This window comes from Phocoena sinus, chromosome 10 (genome assembly GCF_008692025.1).
Source record: "Phocoena sinus isolate mPhoSin1 chromosome 10, mPhoSin1.pri, whole genome shotgun sequence".
In the NCBI taxonomy this organism is placed as follows: domain Eukaryota; kingdom Metazoa; phylum Chordata; class Mammalia; order Artiodactyla; family Phocoenidae; genus Phocoena; species Phocoena sinus.
In genome coordinates, this window is record NC_045772.1 from 88751144 (window position 1) to 88771708 (window position 20565).

Genomic DNA, 20565 nt, shown 5'->3' on the forward strand with positions numbered 1-20565 from the left:
TTTGTATCCATTCAGCCAGTCTGTGTCTTTTAGCTGGAACATTTTATCCATTTACATTTAAGGTAGTTATCGATATGTATGTGCCTATTACCATTTTCTTAATTGTTTTGGGTTTGTATTGTAGGTCTTTTCCTTCTCTTGTGTTTCCTGCCTAGAGATGGTCCTTTAGCATATGTTTTAAAGCTGGTTTGGTGGTGCTGAATTCTCTTAGCTTTTGCTTGTCTGTAAAGGTTAATTTCTCTGTCAAATCTGAATGATATCCTTGCTGGTTAGAGTAATCTTGGTTGTAGGTTTTTCCCTTTCATCAGTTTAAATATGTCCTGCTACTCCCTTCTGGCTTGCAGAGTTTCTGCTGAAAGATCAGCTGTTAACCTTGTGGGGATTCCCTTGTATGTTGTCTGTTGCTTTTCCTTTGCTGCTTTTTATATTTTTTCTTTGTATTTAATTTTTGATAGTTTGATTAATATGTGTCTTGGCGTTTTTCTCCTTGGATTTATCTTGTGAGGGACTCTCTGTAGTTCCTGGACTTGATTGGCTATTTCCTTTCTCATGTTCGGGATGTTTTCAATATAATCTCTTCAAATATTTTCTCAGACCGTTTCTTTTTCTCTTCTTCTTCTGGGACCCCTATAATTTGAATTTTGGTGCATTTAATGTTTTCCCAGAGGTTTCTGAGACTGTCCTCATTTCTCTTCCTTCTTTTTAATTTATTCTGCTCTGAGGTAATTATTTCCACTATTTTATCTTCCAGGTCACTTAGCCGTTCTTCTGCCTCAGTTATTCTACTGATGATTCCTTCTAGAGAATTTTTAATTTCATTTATTGTGTTGTTCATCATTGTTTCTTTCCTCTTTTGTTCTTCTAGGTCCTTGTTCAACATTTCTTCTATGTTCTTCATTGTATTTACAAGATTTTGGATCATCTTTACTATCATTATTCTGAATTTTTTTTTCAGGTAGACTGCCTATTTCCTCTTCATTTGTTTGGTCTGCTGGGTTTTTACCTTGTTCCTTCATCTGTTGTGTATTTCTCTGTCTTCTAATTTTGCTTAACTTACTGTGTTTAGTGTCTCCTTTTCACAGGCTGCAGGTTCGTAGTTCCTGTTGTTGTTGGTGTCTGCCCCCAGTGGCTAAGGTTGGTTCAGTGGGTTGTGTAGGCTTCATGGTGGAGGGCACTGATGCCTGTGTTCTTGTGGATGAGGCTGGATCTTGTCTTTCTGGTGGGCAGGACTGCATGTGGTGGTGTGTTTTTGGGTGTCTGTGACCTTATTGTGCTTTTAGGCAGCCTTTTGCTAATGGGTGGGGTTGTGTTCCTGTCTTGCTAGTTGTTTGGCATCGGGTGTCCAGCACTGTAGCTTGCTGGTCGTTGAGTGGAGCTGGGGCTTAGTGTTGAGATGGAGATCTCTGGGAGATTTCGCCATTTGAGATTACGTGGGGTGGGAGGTCTCTGGTGGTCTAATGCCCTGAACTCCGTTCTTCCTCCTCAGAGCTCATGCCTGACCTCCGGCTGGAGTACCAAGAGCCTGTCAGCCACATGGCTCAGAAGAAAAGGGAGGAAAAACAAAAGAAATAAAACAAAATAAAATAAAACTCTTATTAAAATAAAAAAAATTTTTAAATCATTAAAAGTAAAAAAATAAAAGATTAATGAAAAAGAAAGAAAGAAGAGAATAACCAATCCAAAAACAAATCCACCAGTGTTAATGAGCACTAAAAACTATACTAAAAAAAATAAATAAATAAATAAAATGGATAGACAGAACCCAGAAAAAATGGTAAAAGCAAAGGTATACAGACAAATCACACAAAGAAGCATATACATACACACTCACAAAAAGCGAAAAAGGATAAATATATATATATATATTAAGAAAAAAAAAGAGCAACCAAATCAGTAAACAAATCTACCAATGACAATAAGCTCTAAATACTAAACTAAGATAAACATAAAACCAGAAACAAAAATAGATGCAGAAGGCAAATCCCAAGTCTACAGTTGCTCCCAAAGTCCACCACCTCAGTTTTGGGATGATTCGTTGTCTATTCAGGCATTCCACAGATGCAGGGTAACCTCAAGTTGTTGTGGAGATTTAATCCGCTGTTTCTGAGGGTTCTGGGAGAGATTTCCCTTTCTCTTCCTTGTTCTCACAGGTCCTGGGGTTCAGCTTTGGATTTCATCCTGTCTCTGCATGTAGGTCTCCTGAGGGTGTCTGTTCCCCACCCAGAAAGGACAGGGGTAAATAGATTCTGATGGGGGCTCTGGCTCCCTCAGGCGGGAGGAGGGAGGGGTACGGAACATGGAGTGAGCCTGCGGTGGCAAAGGCTGACATGACATTGCAACAAGCCTGAGGCTTGCCATGTGTTCTCCTGGGGAAGTTGTCCTTGGATCTCAGGACCCTGTCAGTGACAGGGTGCACAGGCTCTGGGGAGGGGAGGTTTGGATAGTGACTTGTGCTTGCACACAGGCTTCTTGGTGGCTGCAACAGCAGCCTTAGGGTTTCATGCCCGTCTCTGGGGTCCGCGCTGATAGCCGCGACTCGCGCCCATCTCTGGAGCTCATTTAGGCGGTGCTCTGAATCCCCTCTCCTAGTGCACTGTGAAACAATGGTCTCTTGCCTCTTAGGTAGGTCCAGAATTTTTCCCAGACTCCCTACTGGCTAGCTGTGGCACACTAGCCCCATTCAGGCTGTGTTCACGCAGACAACCCCAGTCCTCTCCCTGGAGTCTGACCTCCGAAGCCCGAGCCTTAGCTCCCAGCCCCCACCCGCCCCGGCAGGTGAGCAGACAAGCCTCTTGGGCTGGTGAGGGCTGGTCGGCAGTGATCCTCTGTGTGGGAATCTCTCCGCTTTGCCCTCTGCATCCCTGTTGCTGTGCTCTCCTCCATGACTCCGAAGCTTACCCCCAACCCGCGCCCCCGTCTGCCAGTGAAGGGGCTTCCTAGTGTGTAGAAACTTTTCCTCCTTCACCCAGAGGTCCAGATCCTGTCCCAATTCTTTTGTCTCTGGTTTTTCTTTTTTCTTTTGTCCTACCCAGGTATGTGGGGAGTTTCTTGCCTTTGGGAAGTCTGAGGTCTTCTGCCAGGGTTCAGTAGGTGTTCTGTAGGAGTTATTCCACATGTAGATATATTTTTGATGTGTTTGTGGGGAGGAAGGTGATCTCCACATCTTATTCCTCTGCCATCTTGAAGGTCCCCCCCCCATGTGTACATTTTTAGTGGTGAATTAATGGACATCTCTGGGATTTTGTAACCAACTCAATTTATTATTAAATTTTATACTTATATTTTATATGTTTTTCCTTTTCATCTTTCCAAGATTGAATCTTCTAATAAATAGTTCATTAATAAATCATAGCAGCAAAAATCTTTTTTGGATTTAATTTTTTTATCCATTCTTTTTTTTTGTTTTGTTTTTGTTTTTGCGGTACGCAGGCCTCTCACTGTTGTGGCCTCTCCCGTTGCGGAACACAGGCTCCAGACGCTCAGGCTCAGCGGCCATGGCTCATGGGCCTAGCTGCTCCACGGCATGTAGGATCTTCCTGGACCGGGGCACGAACCCGTGTCCTCTGCTTTGGCAGGCATACTCTCAACCACTACGCCACCAGGGAAGCCCCATTCATGATTTTTTAAATGGTGAACTATGAGTAAATAGAAAATACTTTAAAAATACAAAAAATAATTTGTACACACTAACAACCAAATTTTGTTTAATGAGGAAACGCTTATGAGCTTTCTCTTTCAAATCAAGAATAGGATAATTATTCCTTCTATCAAATTATTTTAGGACTTCTATCTAATAAAATAAGATAAATGAGGATGTAACCATTAGAAAGGAGAATAGCTTTATTATGTATAGATGATATATTTATGTATGGATAATGTGTTAAATCCTTAGGATATATGGAGACATTCAACATGGGAAGTTATAAAGCTGTAAAAATATAAATAAACTTTGGAAGAATTTATAAACTTAATTCAAAACCCTTAATTGCAAAATTGACAAACTGATTCTAAGGCACTTTTGATAAAGAAAAGGGTAGAAAAAAAATTGGTGGGATTGGAAAAATAATACACCTTTTAAAGGCACAATAGTTAAAACAGTGTAGAAATTGAGCAGTTTTAGACTTACACATCAAAGAAGCAGAAGAGAAAATACATGAACAAACCCTAGCATATATCACTTTTAGTTTAAGTTAGACATGGAGAAAGTATTGGGTTACTTAATAGATGGGGTAGGCACACCTGGTTAGTCATTTGGATAAAAAAGAATCTTAGCACCATTAAGTACGAATTACAATCCTCCCAGCCAAGGACCACCTCAGAGGAACCTGCACACCCTCTTCCTCAGAACCGCCAGGGGAGGCCCAAGAGCAGGAAGGGACTGTTTGCCAGGCTCGTCAGTCCCTCATAAGGGCACCCCCACTTTGTCCTTGTGTGCCTGTCCAGCCCCACAATATACACCTGATTTTCTTCTTATTAAGGATAATCCTCTTTAGCTCCTTCTTGGTTTCTGACAGCAAAAAACAAACAAAAAAGGGACACTTCACTGGTGGTGCAGTGGTTAAGAATCTGCCTGCCAAGGGGACTTCCCTGGTGGCTCAGTGGTTAAGAATCCACCTGCCAATGCAGGGGACGTGGGTTTGAGCCCTGGTCTGGGAAGATCCCACACACCACGGAGCAACTAAGCCCGTGTGCCACAACTACTGAGCCTGCACTCTAGAGCCCGTGAGCCACAACTACTGAGCCTGCGTGCCACAACTACAGAAGCCCATGCGCCTAGAGCCCGTGCTCTGCAACAAGAGAAGCCACTGCAATGAGAAGCCCTCACACTGCAATGAAGAGTAGCCCCCGCTTGCTGCAACTATCTTTATATAGGGAATAAAGATCTATAATGTGGAATCATGAGACTTCTATATCTGTGGTCTCAAAACCACTGTGAAACACAGGTTTATTCTGTGAAACACAAGTTTGTCATTTGCTACAAGAAGCTGTCAGGAAAAATGTCCAGGTATGTTTGAGAGATGCTGAGTTATGCTAAGGTAGGCCTGCCTTTTAAAAAAAAATTATTCTAGAAGTATTGATATATAGAGGTTTTACTATGCTTTGTGATAACATAGTATGCTTTGTAGAATTTCAAGAAGGGGCTATAGTTTGCAGTACTTTTAAAACTAATTTACTCAGGATACTTTTTAAGAGCATTTTTGTTTTGGTCAGGACTCTTGGTCACAAATGGCAGAGGTCAATACATTTATTGAGTTCTAACTTAGAATGTGCAAGGTATTGGTCTATCTAAGTGCTTTCTACTTTTAACCTCTTTAATCCTCATACAAAACATAAGCCTCATGACAGTCTTTTGAATAGGCATTATTATTATCTTCATTTTAGAGGAAATTGAGGCACAAAGAATGTAAACATCTCACAGAGTTCCTATATAAGTAGGAAGTGGAAGAGTTGGAATCAACTCTTTTCATCAGAAAAAGAAGATTATTATATTTTAAGGATCAACTCAACAACCCACTCTTGATGCCAGTGATTTTGATATAATCTTTTAGAAAACTAGTATAAGACATTATTGATTTGTAGTAAGTTATAAAATTAATGCATGGGGTGAAAACTAATTAGATGATATTGAAATATAAAGTTTAGCAAACCAAGTACTGTTCTTTCAAAATATATATCAGGAAGGTTTTTAGTCTTGATTTTTATTTTGGATGCTACTTATGGTTTTATGATTTTAGGAAATAGTATATCTATTCTGTTGTTACATTTAGCAGTGGAAAACTATTTGGCAACTCTCAAGTATAAGTTTAAAAATAATTTGAAATAGCAAAGATGCTTAGTTGGCAAAGTCATTGGAAATTAATACAAATTAATGAAAATTAATACAAACAGCAAAATTACAATTTACTGAAGTTGATTGTTTTCCTACCTGTAAAAAGGCCAGCTATGGGAGCACTCAGTGAAAAGGAAAATTAAGGTAAGCCTTATGAAAGGTATAGGAAAGATCTGTACCTTACTTTCTGTCTCTAAGATCAGAAAAAAATTGTGCCTCTGTGTGTGTGTTCTGCTTTTTTGGGGCAATCACAGTTTGTGTCCTTTTATTCACAAAATAAAAGTTTATTGAATACATATTCTACTAGATCAGTCACCACGGTAGATACTGGCGATATGTCTGTGGATGGTACTGAAAGTATTAAAAACCATATAGGCAGGTAATTTTGAATGTTATATGCATGTTAGAGAAAGATGCTTTTTTTCCTTCTTCAAGTCTGAGCGCCAACCAAGTGAAAATAATGAGCTATAAAGTAGTAGCAGAATGTGGCTAATAATGGTGAATTGCACTGAAGAGCATACAGAATTCTTATATCAAAATCACCATAAGTTTGAGACAAAGATGAAGAAACCTCCTGACAGAAGATTTTGCTAAGGATGTGTGTGTGTGTGTGTGTGTGTGTGTGCACGCATGCACACATGTGAGCACATGTATGAGAGCATGCATGGTCATGTATGCATGCATGTATGTGTATGTAATAATGTATTTTGATAATCTGAAACTAGGTATGGGTGTATGGAATTATTCCATTTTAGTTCCTTAAACTTGGATAAATTGAAAGCTCCTTAGAAGCTAGAAAATAGTCAAGGTACATCTGAGGGGGTTCAAACGGAGCCCAAATGGTGAGCGAATAGATCAAAGGAAAACACACATATCACTCATTTCTCACCTTTTTCTTCTTGAAGGTAGAATACACAGGCTTGTATGTGTATACACAAACATATAGACTCACACACACATGTGCACACTCACAGAATGAAGAAGTAAGCTATCTGATGCTTATAGAATTAATACTGTGGGAGAAGAACATCATCTTGAAGACCCTAAGAAAGAGAATTCTCCAAGTAATGAGGACAAGGGTTGCTGAGTGAGCAGGTGTGCAGACCCTGCCTCCCCCCCGCCACCATGCATGCTTTTAGAGAATATTAGTCTGAAAAGATAGAGGAGAAAAATGTGGTGACACTGATTTCAATCAGTTGAAGACAAACAAATGCCTTTGGTCCATCTGACCATGACATTCCGACCTTCACTGTGAGACAGGTAGATGTCTTTCTGTCCCAGAGGATGCCTACCCAAGAGGTAGATTGTTAATAAGAAAGTGTAGAACACAGATCTGAATCCAGGTTAACTGCTCACACAGCTAGTTTCCTTGTTTCCCTCACACACAGTCCTTCAAGAAGTAGCTGTCTCAGAATCATCTCTGTCTCCTATTCAAAAACGCACAATTTTAAGAAGGTAATTAGAATGCGAACTAAGCAAAAATATCACAACAAAAGAGAAAGCCAGTATGATCGGGGGAAAAAAATCTGATGAGGAATGTAAGCCTGTCTTTCAAGAAGCAGAACAAAATAAGATCATGTTCTCAGAAAGGAATGGTGAATACAGATTTTGGTAAATACGTTGATAATTCTAAACTAATATTGGCTGTACAAATAGTAATAATTTCAAATATAGAGATCAAAATAAATTAGATATAATTAAATGCTAGGCCACAAGTCTATATAAATTGGGATCGGGTGATCCAGGTTTCTTAAGTTGCTTGTATTGTCTAGGAGGAAGTATAGATATAGATAACAAGACTTTTCAAGAATTCATGTTAAATTTTTAGATATAACCACTAAGATAATAGAAGGTGTATCTTTCTACAAGTAGAAAGAGAAAAACAAATGAAAAAAACCCCAGAAAACCAGCAACAACACTTGATCAATTAGGAAGAGGGTCCAATGGTGACAGGTAAAACATAGGAAATGGTACAAACATAAACATTCTCTAAGATGGTAGGAATCAAAAAGTGTATTTCAGAAATCCATAAATGTAAATGGACTGAATATATTATATAAAATCTCTGGATTGTTACATTGTTTTTATGAGGGGGGAAAAAACCAAAGAGACATACCAGAAACACAAGGATAAGTATTGTTTAAAATTAAAAGGGTGGAAAAAGATATCCCAGGCAAATATTAATAGTAAGAACAGCAACAACAGAAACCTGGTGTGGTTATATTTAAAACAGGCTTACCGGCAAAAACAACCACAAATCAATCAACCAAACAACCCCACCCCCCAAAAAAATGTCTGGAGGTGAAGAGGAGCATTTTATAGAAGTAAAAGATTCAGTTTACCCGATGGGTATTTCAGATATGTACTAAAAATAATTCCTTCAAAATTTATAACACAACACATTACAGTTCTATCAATACAAGAGAAACTGACAAATCCACCTTCATAATGGAAGGATTTAATAAAAATCCCACATGATTTATAGATCAATTAGACAAAAATATCATTAGGCATATAAAAAATTGAAAGAAATTAACAGGCTTGATGTAATGAACATATATAGAATATTGCATTCAGTAAATGGAAATTACATATTCTTTTCAAGGACATGTATAACTTAAGAAAACTGATGGTATATTTGGCTACTTTTAACATAATCCAAAGTCAGTATGACATAGACTATTCTCTCTGACTCTCATGTAGTTAAATATTAGTAAAAAGAAGATAATTTACAAAAGAACTCATGTTTTCAACTTCAAAAACATTTCTAAATAACTCAAGAAGAAAAAGAATCACAATAAAATTGGAAACTATTTAGAAATACAAAATAAAGTGGTCAAGAAAAGCATTTTGTGTAAGAGAATTTCAAAGATACACATTACCCTTATTCTGTAGCTGAAAATAATTCTTGAAAATATTACATCCAACAAAAAAATACAGGATAATAACTTAAAATGGAAAATTGTGTCATAAAAGGGCTATTGCTAATGGCTGATAGCAGTTAAAATTGATTTATACCTAAATAATTGTAATTCATTTTCTGCTATGATTATGGTATATCATTTCATCAGATCATAAATTAAGAAAAAAAGGTAGTAATTTAGTTAGAAATACAATGCAATACTTTTCTATACAGGAAATGACTATTTCTTTCTAAGCGCCAAGAGAATTATACTCTGCTTTTTTGCTTACTTAAAGAAGGTTTCCTCACAACCAAAACAATTCCAGCTCCAACAGAAAATAACGTGAAATCAGGGCCTGAAGTTTCATCCTGGCAACATATGAGCTTGTTCATTCCATCTGTGAACTCACCTACTTAATATGATCCTTTTCTATAGGAGCTAGATGAAGAAAGCTATCTTGTTTTATTTTCCCGGCTCAATCACAATACTCTTTTCCTTATGCTCATTTCACAGACTTGCTTTGTATGTTGTGTAAATGGCAGTATGAGTAATACGTCATGGAAAGAACCTTTGAGTTGGAATAAGAAAACCTTGATTCGAATCCAAGCTCTTGATGCTATTAATGACATAGATGATGTTATTTATAACGTAGGCAACGTGCTCTTGAACCCTTCTCTGTTTGTTACTGGATATACAATATTGCAATTAGATAATTAATTTTGAAAGTTTAATGGTATCACATGTATATTATGATTTTTTTATTTAAAGTGGGGCCTATCATTTCTATCTTCAAACTCAAGTATCAGAAATGTAATTGTTTGCCAGGTAAGAATGTAAGGGGACAGTTGGGTCCCATACCCTGTTTATATTGGTCTTCATGAGCTGCCAGTACAGAGATAGGCAGACAGAACAGGGCAGGAGCCCAGTATGGAGTAACAGAACAGAAAGAAAGCAGCTGCTTCCTCAGCAGGAACTCTTGTTAGTTTGGAGCCCATTTGTTAAGAATATCCACCCTTCATTTAATAAGAATTCCTTTCTGGAGTCATCAGCAGCACACAGTGTATAGACTACAGGCACTGGCTCAAGACATTGAAGAAAATGTGTACAAAAAAAAAATCTCGCAGCAGACATGACTAATTGGCCCAAGACTCGGACAGCCATGAAAGTGAGCAGTTAAGAGATGATATAAAGGAAACGATCTCAGTGCAGTCGGTAGGGTCAGTCGGAGAGAGAGAGGGAAGGAGAGGGGAAGAGAAGGCATAATCAAGGTGCAGTCAGTTCTTCAGGAAAAGTCTGTCTTCTGGAAAATATTTACAAACCTACTGAGAATTGAAACTCATCTACCATTTAAGTTTTGCAATATAATTAAAGAGCTACTTCACTTCAGCAATACATTTAAATTCAAACATTCTCCTATGTATTCAGTTAAGTATAGAAAGTTTGTTTCAGTCTCTTACCTGAAGCATACATCTTCCTGAAACAAAACATGATCTCATTTCTTTCCAAGAGTGAAATATGCTCATAGAAGCTACAACACCCCTATTTTAAAGGAGCGTTATGCTTCCACTGGAAGCTTTTATTCCTGTTTGGCGGGTTGGACGTGTTTAGGAATCTGTTTTCATCAAACCTTGGAGGGTTATGTAGAAAAAAGGAGTTTACATAATGAATACAGGATTTAAGCCAAAAACCTAACAATGAATTAGCTTCCCTGTGCTAAACAGATTTTATGCCAGAAGACATTGAACATCAATATGCAAACAAAAATATGTATTTGCAAAAAACTGTGTAGGGTGAACATATCTCCCCTCAAAGTACATTTGCTCATGTTATCATGCCTTTGAATGTGGGAGTGGATGGGGACCGGGGGATCAGTGGTTTCAGTTCGAAGAAGCAGAGTTGAGCCCTTGAAAATGCTACTCTAGCCCTTCTGTGAGTTTAACTGCTTAGTTATTTTCTTTACTTAATTAGGAGTTAATATGTTCATTTTTTTCTAATTTAGGAAAATGTCAATTTTTTTGGTTCAAGCTCAGAATCCATAGTAAATTTCAACTTAAAAATAATTTTTAGGTGACTTCCCTGGTCGTCCAGTGGTTGGGACTTTGCCTTCTGGTGCAGGAGGTATGGGTTCAATCCCTGGTCGGGGAACTAGGATCCCACATGCCTCGTGACCAAAAAGCCAAAACCTAAAACAGAAGCAATATTGTAACAAATTCAATAAAGACTTTAAAAATGGTCCACATCAATAAAAGTCTTAAAAAATAATTTTTATTATCTAAACATATTTGAAAGAAACAGAAATAAAAAGGAATATTTACAAGGTTAACAAGAAAGCAGATGTGGATAGTTTGCTGTTGTTTTGGTATGTTGCTGTTGAAAATGAACAATGTGTGGAGATTTGGGGACAACACATAAAATTATCTAGTTGGATCCAGGAACTAGGTTCAGCCAGAAGCTTCACTGGGGAAAGTTTTAGGAACCAAAAATATATCAGGTAACTTTTTTGTTACTAAGGTGAATAATAGGATCCTCATCCTTTTCTCTTCTTTCCTTCCTTTTAATTTTATATTAGTGTTTTTTTTTAAAGATTGATATCTTGAATGGAAGGATAGACAACAGAAAATTAAAAATTACATTCACTTTCAGAGCTGCTTAGGAAAAGCTATTTATAACATGAAAGTCACAAAATTGTACATTCCCCCTTGCACTCCTTTCCTTATAGTGCAACACAGGTGTGAGAGGTCAAGACAGAGTGGAAGCTTAAGTAGAAATGGACAGTGGTGATACATGGAAATGTTTGCACCTTTATATTTTAATAATAGCCTAGATTGTAATTCTTAACTTTGGAACTCTGGAGAGGTAGAGGGGCTTAAAAATCACTTTACATGTAGTGATTTTTTTTCAATACATTTATGCTAAACATTTAGTCTGTCTTTAAGTTAATTCCTAAACTATACCACTAATTTTTAAGAAAATAAACCCTTGAAAAATTGGAAATTTTTGTACCTACAAATCTCTTATGGTAGACTCATGTGCATTTTCGAGGAGAAACTAAGATAGCTGGACTGTTTGAAAAGGGACAATCTAATCTTGGCAAAACTGAAAGATTCGTGTTAACACAGTTTGATAGTCATTATTTAACAAGAAAGGGTACCAACATGTTCCTTGTACTTCGATTTCTTTGAAAATATGCCCTTCAATACCATCTATTTCCTTACTTAATATGTATGCATACCTATTTTAGTAGATCTTTTAATTAAAACTAAAATCAGATGGACAACTATGCCATTTCTACAATTTATTTTTCCATGACTTTGTTCTGTGCCTACTACTTAAACAAGTAAAGCCTTCTCTTCTACGTAGTAGTCTACTCATTTTCTAGACAAACATTTAAGACAAAGTGATCAGGCTTCAAAACTGAAATTGCACATCTTTCAGGAAAAAAAGACAATCTTTACAGTGTCAGTTTATTTCATTTTCTCGGTGTTGTGTTAACATTACCTTAGGTTATTTTGTCTATGCATTTTGTTTTGAGGCAAAGTTTAAAAAATGTTAGAAACAAGAGTTTTAAGTGGCTTGGTGAATAGCCTCCTAAAACTTTCCTGCTTGTTGGATTAAGAAATCAGTGTCCAAGTACATATAACTGATTAAATTTATTGTTTCCCCCCTACTCTATAGTAAAGATAATTTATTTGTTCTAAGTGACTTAATTTTCAGAAAGCTCATTCCAAGATAATTTCTGTAAGTGTCCTTGCTGGTCAGTCTGCAGTCTTGCCTCAGACCTGAGAAAGAATCTTCAACAGTGACCTTACCAGCAGGATAAAATTTAACAGTCATCTTGAAAATTGACTACAAAAAGTTATGATCCACAGCCTTGAGACTAGCTACATGTGTGTTTTATATATGCTCAGCATTTTCCTTACCCCTCATTATCTTCCTAATATTATTTGTATAAACCGTTTTGAAAGTAGGACCTCACTTATTAAGTCAAGAATTCTTAAAATGTATCTAGTGGGTGCTTAACAGTGCTTGGTGCTGGGTATAGTGTGATGAACAAGACTGGCAAGGTCTCTGCTATCATGGAGGGTATAGTACAACTTTCTGCCCCTCACTTTGTTTCCTAGTAGAGTGACCTGAATCTAGCTAGCACCTCTTTGAAAAACAAATAAAGGCAGTTGCAGATATGATAAAGTTATTTGCATATTCCTATTTCAAATATTAGGAAACTGACAAATAAAGGGAAATGTCTATTAAGTTTTTTTTGAAATTAAATGCTAGCTACATTGCTACTATATTAAAAGTAAGTTGCTTATCTTTCATTCACTTTAGCTTGGAGAAGGGAAAAAGTGAATTAATAGAACATGAAGTCTTTATAAAGATAGAACTTTCAGACCTTTAAAAATAGTATTTGCTTAAAGTCTAGTATAAAGGACTGAGAAATTGATATTGATATGTCCAAACCTTACACAAGCTGAGTTTCTTGACATTTTTTTGGAGAAATTAATCCAATTATTTTATTTTAAATGATGATTCAGTTACTAAAGAATAGACACAGATGAAAGGTTCATTTAGAGTATTCAGTTGGAATAAAATAACACTTTAACAATATCCGCTCTGCTGGAGTGCCTGTTGTTGATTAATAGCACCGGTGGTGCCATGGATTGATTCATTAAACACCATTCCAACCTTCTTCTTCGTGTGTGTGTCTGTCTGAAGTTTCTGAAAAGCTTAAAGTGATACTTCCCATGTGCCTTTGCAGCCAAGAGTCAGGAAGAGAATTAGGTTCTACCAATAAAATGTATTTGCACAGATTTTAGAAGGTGGAAGGAAAGAATATTGGCATTGCTTTGTTTTTTTTTTTTTCTTCTAGCAAGATCTTGGTTTCTAAAGCAATACTCCAGTGTACATTATCCACTTCCCTCCATGTTGAGAGGCAGCTGTTGCAAAAGTAGTGATGACAGCTAGTTCCCAGCTTTCTGATTATGGAATTGCTTTTAAAGTGGAATGTTCATACTCAGTTGTTCCAGTGGTGGCCTCAGTCTCTGGATGTGTCAGTTCTGTAGTGTTGTGTTCCAGTCCAGAGCCCACAACTTTGGCTTTTCCTGCTATTAATTTTGAAAGTACTTTATTCTCTATTAAATCTTTCTTCCCTGCTTTAAATATTTAGATTTGTTTTTGAATAACACAATAGTGTGTCAGACTGTGAGTTGTTGCCCAATATCTGGTCACCTCTTTCTAATAGAGTTTCAACTGGTCACATATACAGTTAAAGACTGCCTTTCTCAGCCTCCTTTATTGAAAGGTATGACCATGTGTCTGTTTTTTAGATAATAGAATTTAAACAGATATTATATTTGGTACTTCTGGGTTTTGTCCTTAAAATGACAGATCATACAATACTCTGATACTTTCTAGTTGCTATGAGATGGCAAAGTTGAATACCTTCCCTGAATCTAGGGACGGAAGTCACATGTTGAAAGTGTAGAATGTTCTGCCAGTATTGAACCACCTACCTTTGAATTACTTTATGAGACACACATTTCTATCCTGTTTAAAATGCTGGATTTTAGACTCTCTCTTGCTTTTAAAAAATAACATCTTATTCTTAAATAAAACATAATTTGGTTATTAGAAGTGGAATTCTAGCAAAATAATTTAAAAAATGAGGCATTGGTCTAAGAGTTGGTAGTAGGTGGCAAGAATACCAATATTGCAGGCTGGAAAGCCAATGATCCTTCTTATGTCATGATAAAACATTTGGTAAAACTCACTTGTAATCCTTAAAAAGGTAGACTACTTGACAGAAGAACATGTAACCTCTGTGAATTGTTTGAGAATCTCAGAACGTTAAAAAAGCACAGAATGTTTATATATGTTGGCTCTTTCTTGTCTTGCAAAGTTCTGTGACAAGATATACTTGGGCTGGTTATAAGACGTGATTTTAAAGAAGCATCTTTACTAGTAAATAACCTCTGGTGTCCTCAAGTGCCTACATTAAAACATCTCTGTTAATTGGGGTCCATTCTAGTTTCAAAGGTTAGATTAAGGGTGATGCTTTCTTAACTCAGATAATATTTTCAGAGAGCATCAGAGTAGACACTACTAAATTCAGGGAAAGCAAAAATGTTCTGAACAAAGAAACCAGAAAATATAAGAGGATAGTCTGTAAGCATAGGAACATTCTCTAGATTAGATCCCTGGTTATGGTTATGTGCCTGTGTATCTGACTGTCAGTAGAACAAAAGCATACTGAGATTTTTAGGGATTGTATTGATCTGCAAAAACCAATGCACATTTGACCTTTAAGGCAAATCCAGAAGCCTCCCAACTGGCCTTGCAGAATATAGCCCAGAAATCTGTACAGCCTCCAAGGAGAGAATAGAGTGCAATTCTCCCTTAAAGGGATAATTATAAGGTATTCAGACACTTTCAAGAAAGAAAGGGACACATATTTAGAACAAGTAATTTATTCATTCAATATTGATATTACACCAGGACAGTGCATATAAATCAGAACTGTCACAAGCAAACCAGTTCTTATGGTAATAGAAATAATGGACAAAGAAAAACATCCCAAAGTAAAGAAAACAGGAACTGTAAATGACAAGGGACAAAGAAATTTCTTCCAGATAATATAATCAGGACCATCAGGACCTAGTCAAGGTAATTATTTCACTGCCAGAGCAGGGAATGTTTAAAATTCATATCTGGTAGGATTTGATCATTGCTTTGAAAAATGACAGCTGTTATTTTCCTATTCCATGTTTTAGGAAGGCAGCTGTGCTCACCACTATACTTTCAACACTGTACTGTTCCTTTTTTTTGAATGGGACTTTATAATATTGGGTGTATGTGTGTGTAGAGGGGGTAGGTAAGTGGGAAGAGGTGCACACCTGGATTTTTGGTGGCAGGTTGCAAGTTGTGTCACAGTGTCTTTTTCTGCTCCCATAGTAAATGGCCAGACAGTCAAAGGCCACATTTCCCAGCCTCCATTTCAGTGAGATGTGGGCAAGTTACTGGTTCTACGCAATGAATTGTGAAATATGTGATTCTTCCAGTTGTGCCCATAAAAGGATGGTGTGTGGACCCTCCTGTCTGCCCCTCCTTGTTAAAACACCCCCCCCACACACACACACCCCCCACACACACACCTGGAAGATGATGATGGATAGAGTAGCCAACTTAGAAATGGATACCTGCTCCTGATAATGGTAAAGCTGAATTGCTGGTTCTCATTCTTACCTTAGTTATAAAGAAGAGAGAGAAAATGCAAGAGAGAATATTCTATCTTGTTTATACTGCTGTATTTTGAGTCTTTGTTACAGAGTTTAAGTTAATACTACATTAACTACCACAGTATACATAGATTGAAATGATTATTTTCCCTAAAATTTTACTTAACGTTACTTAGAAAAATCGAATCAGAGATCCACACTATTTCTAGGTGCATGTTTAAAATAAAAATTGCACAAAGTACTCATATTCCACAAATTTAGAATAAAAATTTAATTGTTCTCAAATATTATTTCCAGAGAATATTTACAATGAAGAATTCATCCATTGAATATTGATGCCAATAATCATTAAATTCATTCTAATAAACATTTTTATCACAGGTTCACACATTAGGCTACTACAACTTTTCACGTAGTTTGGTATAAAGCTGAGAAATATGGTCCATACATGGACTACTTGAAATGTCATTTTATAAAGTCTAATTTCCATTCTGGAAAAAACAAAATAAAACAATAACAACTGAAAAACTATCTTAGCTTGTTAAGTGTATGTAAAGTTAATGTTCAGAGTATGTATAGAGTGCACAAAAAGAATTAGTGGATTGATTTTAAAAGGAATTCAGACTTTTATTTCCCCTCAGCGTAATATGATGAGAAGATTCTTCTACATTAAAGAAAAAATAAAACCAAAACCAAAACATATATTCCATCTCGATTCCCAAATTTGTCAATTAAAGTAAATTGCTCATTTTCTTAAATTCAAGACCAAAGGGCTTAATATGCACTCTTTTTCTGCTGCTCGGGTTTGTCCCTCCGAAGCAGCCTGAGAAAATTCTGCCTTATGGCTAATAGGGCTGCCAGGGTGAGAGCAGAGCTCAAGGATGAAGCCTGAGGAGGGGAGACCAGAAGACAAAGTTTGGCTGAACTGTTCTTTTGAAAGCAAAGAAAATTAGTTGAAGTTGTCAGACTGGTTTTAGCTATTTTTTTTTTTTTACTAATTGCTATATTTTACTGTATGGTACCTGATTAGAATTTGAAGTATAAGGGTTAGTGATCATCAAACTGGAATTATATTGTGGGCATTTGGGAAATACGTGGATACTTTTAGGGCTTCAAAGATATCATTGTGCTACAACTACAGAGGACAGTGGCCATGGACATCAGGGTGGATAGTTTCCTTTTTGAGTCTATATTTATTTACCTTTTTGTCATCCAAACCCTTCTTGATATCTTCTCTTGTTCTTCTGAAATTGCATTGCTCTCATATCATCAACTTTTGAGGCATTTACTACTTTCTGCCTTGTATTATAATGTGTATATATGTATATTTACTCTCCTATATTATAGAGTCTGTGTTTTATTCACATCCTCTTGTTTTTGAACATATTAAGCACCAATACATTTATTTTAAGAATTCATTGTCAATAGATCTTGATCCTGCTTCTGGGTCTTTATGTATTTCCATACTTTTATTGTATTATTTCTACTAACTACGTGCATTCTTAAAAAAGGTGTTTTTTTCAGTTACTGACATTTATTCCTTTATTCATTTTGTTACCTTCTGAAACCAGAATTAGTACAGCAATGCAGGAAATTCCTTTTCCATCCCTTAACAATTTTTAGCACAACTTTAAAAATTGCCCTCTCTTTTTCTCTATTACCTTGTTTAACATTATCTTTTTTGAGACATAATTTACATGCAGTGAAATGTATAGATATTAATTGCACAGTTTGATGAGTTTTGAAGAACAGGTAGGTCTTTTTAACCCAAAGCCCTGTCAAGATATAGGACATTTTCATCATCCCAGGGAAAGTTACATCACAGCCCTTCCAAAACAATTCCCACCTCTCCTCCCCGACACAATTACAGTCCCAAATTCTATCACAATAGATTAGTTCCACCTTTATAGATCTTCTGGATTATGTCATAAGACTGTGAAGAGTCTTTAATTTTGCTCCCGCAGCCGAGGGACTTTACTCGTGTCTCAACTTGATCATTTTGGTCTTTATTACAGTCGGGGGATAAACTAGCTCTGCTCCTAAGTTCTGGCAATTCTGGAGTTTCAACTGAATTCCTAGCGTGTTCAACAGTGCCTCTCCCCTCTGGCTAATGAGATCTATAATGTATCCTAGCACTGCCATGCCCAGTCTCTGTTGGGTTTATAGCTCTACAGTAGCAGTGTACCAGGTCTGTGGATCTCTTCTCTATGTGCATACAGCTTAGAATTTACACAAAGACTCGAGGACACTTCCTCAGATTTGTAAAGGTCTCTGTCCAGCTGCCTTCTCTCTGGTACCCTTTTCCTGAAAATAACAGCTACCTTGGTGGCCCAGAACTCCAGTCTTTATTTCTTCTACTCAGGGAGGTTACTGTTCTGTGTTTGGCTCCACTTCTTAAATTGGAAAGTGATCCCCAGCAAAAGCTAGGATGAATGTAGACCTCATTTTGTGAATGTCCTTTCTGTCAATGATCATAGCCCTGGGTTCTCTATATTCTAGTTTTGTCCGGTTTCAGAGTTACTTGCAGCAGAATTGTAATGCTGGTGAATATTACTCTATCATAGCCAGAAGTGAAAGTCCCATATCAGGTTAATTTTTACTTTTTTTTTTTTGCGGGGGGGGGGGACATTTTGTCTTGATTGATTTGCCTCTCTTTAAAGATGGAGTAAAAATAATGCATTCCATATCAATATTCTATAGTTGTTTGGGGAGCAAATAAAATACTTCTTGAAAAAGACAGCTCTCTCCATAAATGATATAACTAAAGAGTATTTAAAATCTTAACTCTTAGTGTAACTTTAATATAATTAATGTCATAACTTTATGAACATACACACTGTATGTTAAATTGACTTAAGTAAAGAAAGAGAATGCAATTCTGAAAAATAATATAATTTAGGGAATAAAATACACCCATCAATTTCTCTCAAACTTTTCCATTAAAGTACCTTATTGACAAAGGGAGTCTGTTCTGGTCTATAGCAAGTATAAAATTTATTTAAGGTGTTATATTTTATCTTAAAATTGTATTATGCAGTGTGTAATTATGTTAAACTTCATGAAAATATAATGTTCCCTCCTCACTTCAATCTTGGAGCAAAATTAAGAAATTTGTACTGTACTTGTTCTATAGCTTCAGTTGTAGCCTGTACATAAGTAGTTGTACTCTACCTAGAGAATTGTTGTAATGTGTGTTCATATTTATCTGAAAACTGGAAACATTGATTTGAATCTGAATATTTGATATACTTAATTCCAAATGTTAATATTTGAAAGAGTTTTGTTTCATAGCTTTTTAACTGAATGTTTCTTACATCCATTTTTCTGGGAACAACCCTATTTTAAGGTAAATTCTAGTTTATCATATTCAGAGATGGATTATCTTTACAAATGGGTGTGATGTGTTTACTTCTATAATTCATTGTGATACTAGTTGCTTTACTAAATACATTTTACATGATGCATTTCAGATATGCTTTCTAGTAAGCCTGTAATATGGTCACATACAGTTATATTAATGATGCATTTATGGCTTGTGTAATATAACAACTGGCAAGCAACAATACTCAAAGAGACAAATAGTTCTCAGGATATAAACGATTATGTCTAAAACTTCCAATTCTTTCGGAAAACTACTAGCTGACAGTTTAAATGAACTTTGACACTGTAAACATAATTTTCTTTGACCATTGAATAAATTCTTATTGCTTATAGAAATAAATAAAAGTGCTGGAAATATTCATAATCTCAGGCAAGATCACAAATGTTCCCACATTGTCTCTGCGTAGAAAATGGATCAATTTACTGTAGTCAAACTTCATTACCTCTGTGATGCTACATACATTTTCACCAGGCAAAGATCTCTAAAATCTCTCTTTAGAAAACTCAAGAATTAACAGAAATTTCCTTCCCTGAAGAAATTTTTTTATGTCTCTTCTAATTTTTTACTCTTTTTCAGCTTCTCCATATGCTTATTACAGGTGAAGGATTTTATAATTTCAGGTATATTTTAAATAATCACTGGGAAATCAAAAATTTCCATAATTATATAATTTTACATATATTTTTCAGATAATATAATTGTGTGGCATCAAATATTCAAATACATTTATAAATGAACGTTATTAAAAGTGAAAACAGAAGCTGATATACTCTTATGTAAAACTAGCCTAGTTTTCTGTGTCCCTTTATATCTTTATCTATCTATCTATATATACTATATAGTCCCTTTATATCTATATCTATATATTTTTTCCAGTTTTATTGAGATATAATTGACATACAGCACTGTCTAAGGTACACAGCATAATGATTTGATTTACATTCATCATGAAATGATTATCACAAGTTCAGTGAACATCTATCATCGCATGTAGATACAAATTTAAAGAAATAGAAAAAAATTTTTTTCTTGTGATGAGAACTCTTAGGATTCACTGTCCTAACAACTTTGACATATAATGTACATCAGCGTTAATTATATTAATCATGTTGTACATTACGTCCCCAGCACTCACCTATCTTATAACTGGGAATTTGTACCTTTGGACCACCTTAATTCAACTCCCCCTTCCACCACCCCTTGTCTCCGGTAACCACA

At 36.1% G+C, this 20565-nt stretch overlaps 1 long non-coding RNA gene across 1 annotated transcript in view; it reads left to right on the forward strand.

Annotated features, from left to right (window-relative positions):
- Positions 1-20565, forward strand: part of LOC116761361 — a 106823-nt gene that overhangs the window by 33322 nt on the left and 52936 nt on the right. The gene's annotated exons all lie outside the window — the stretch shown is intronic.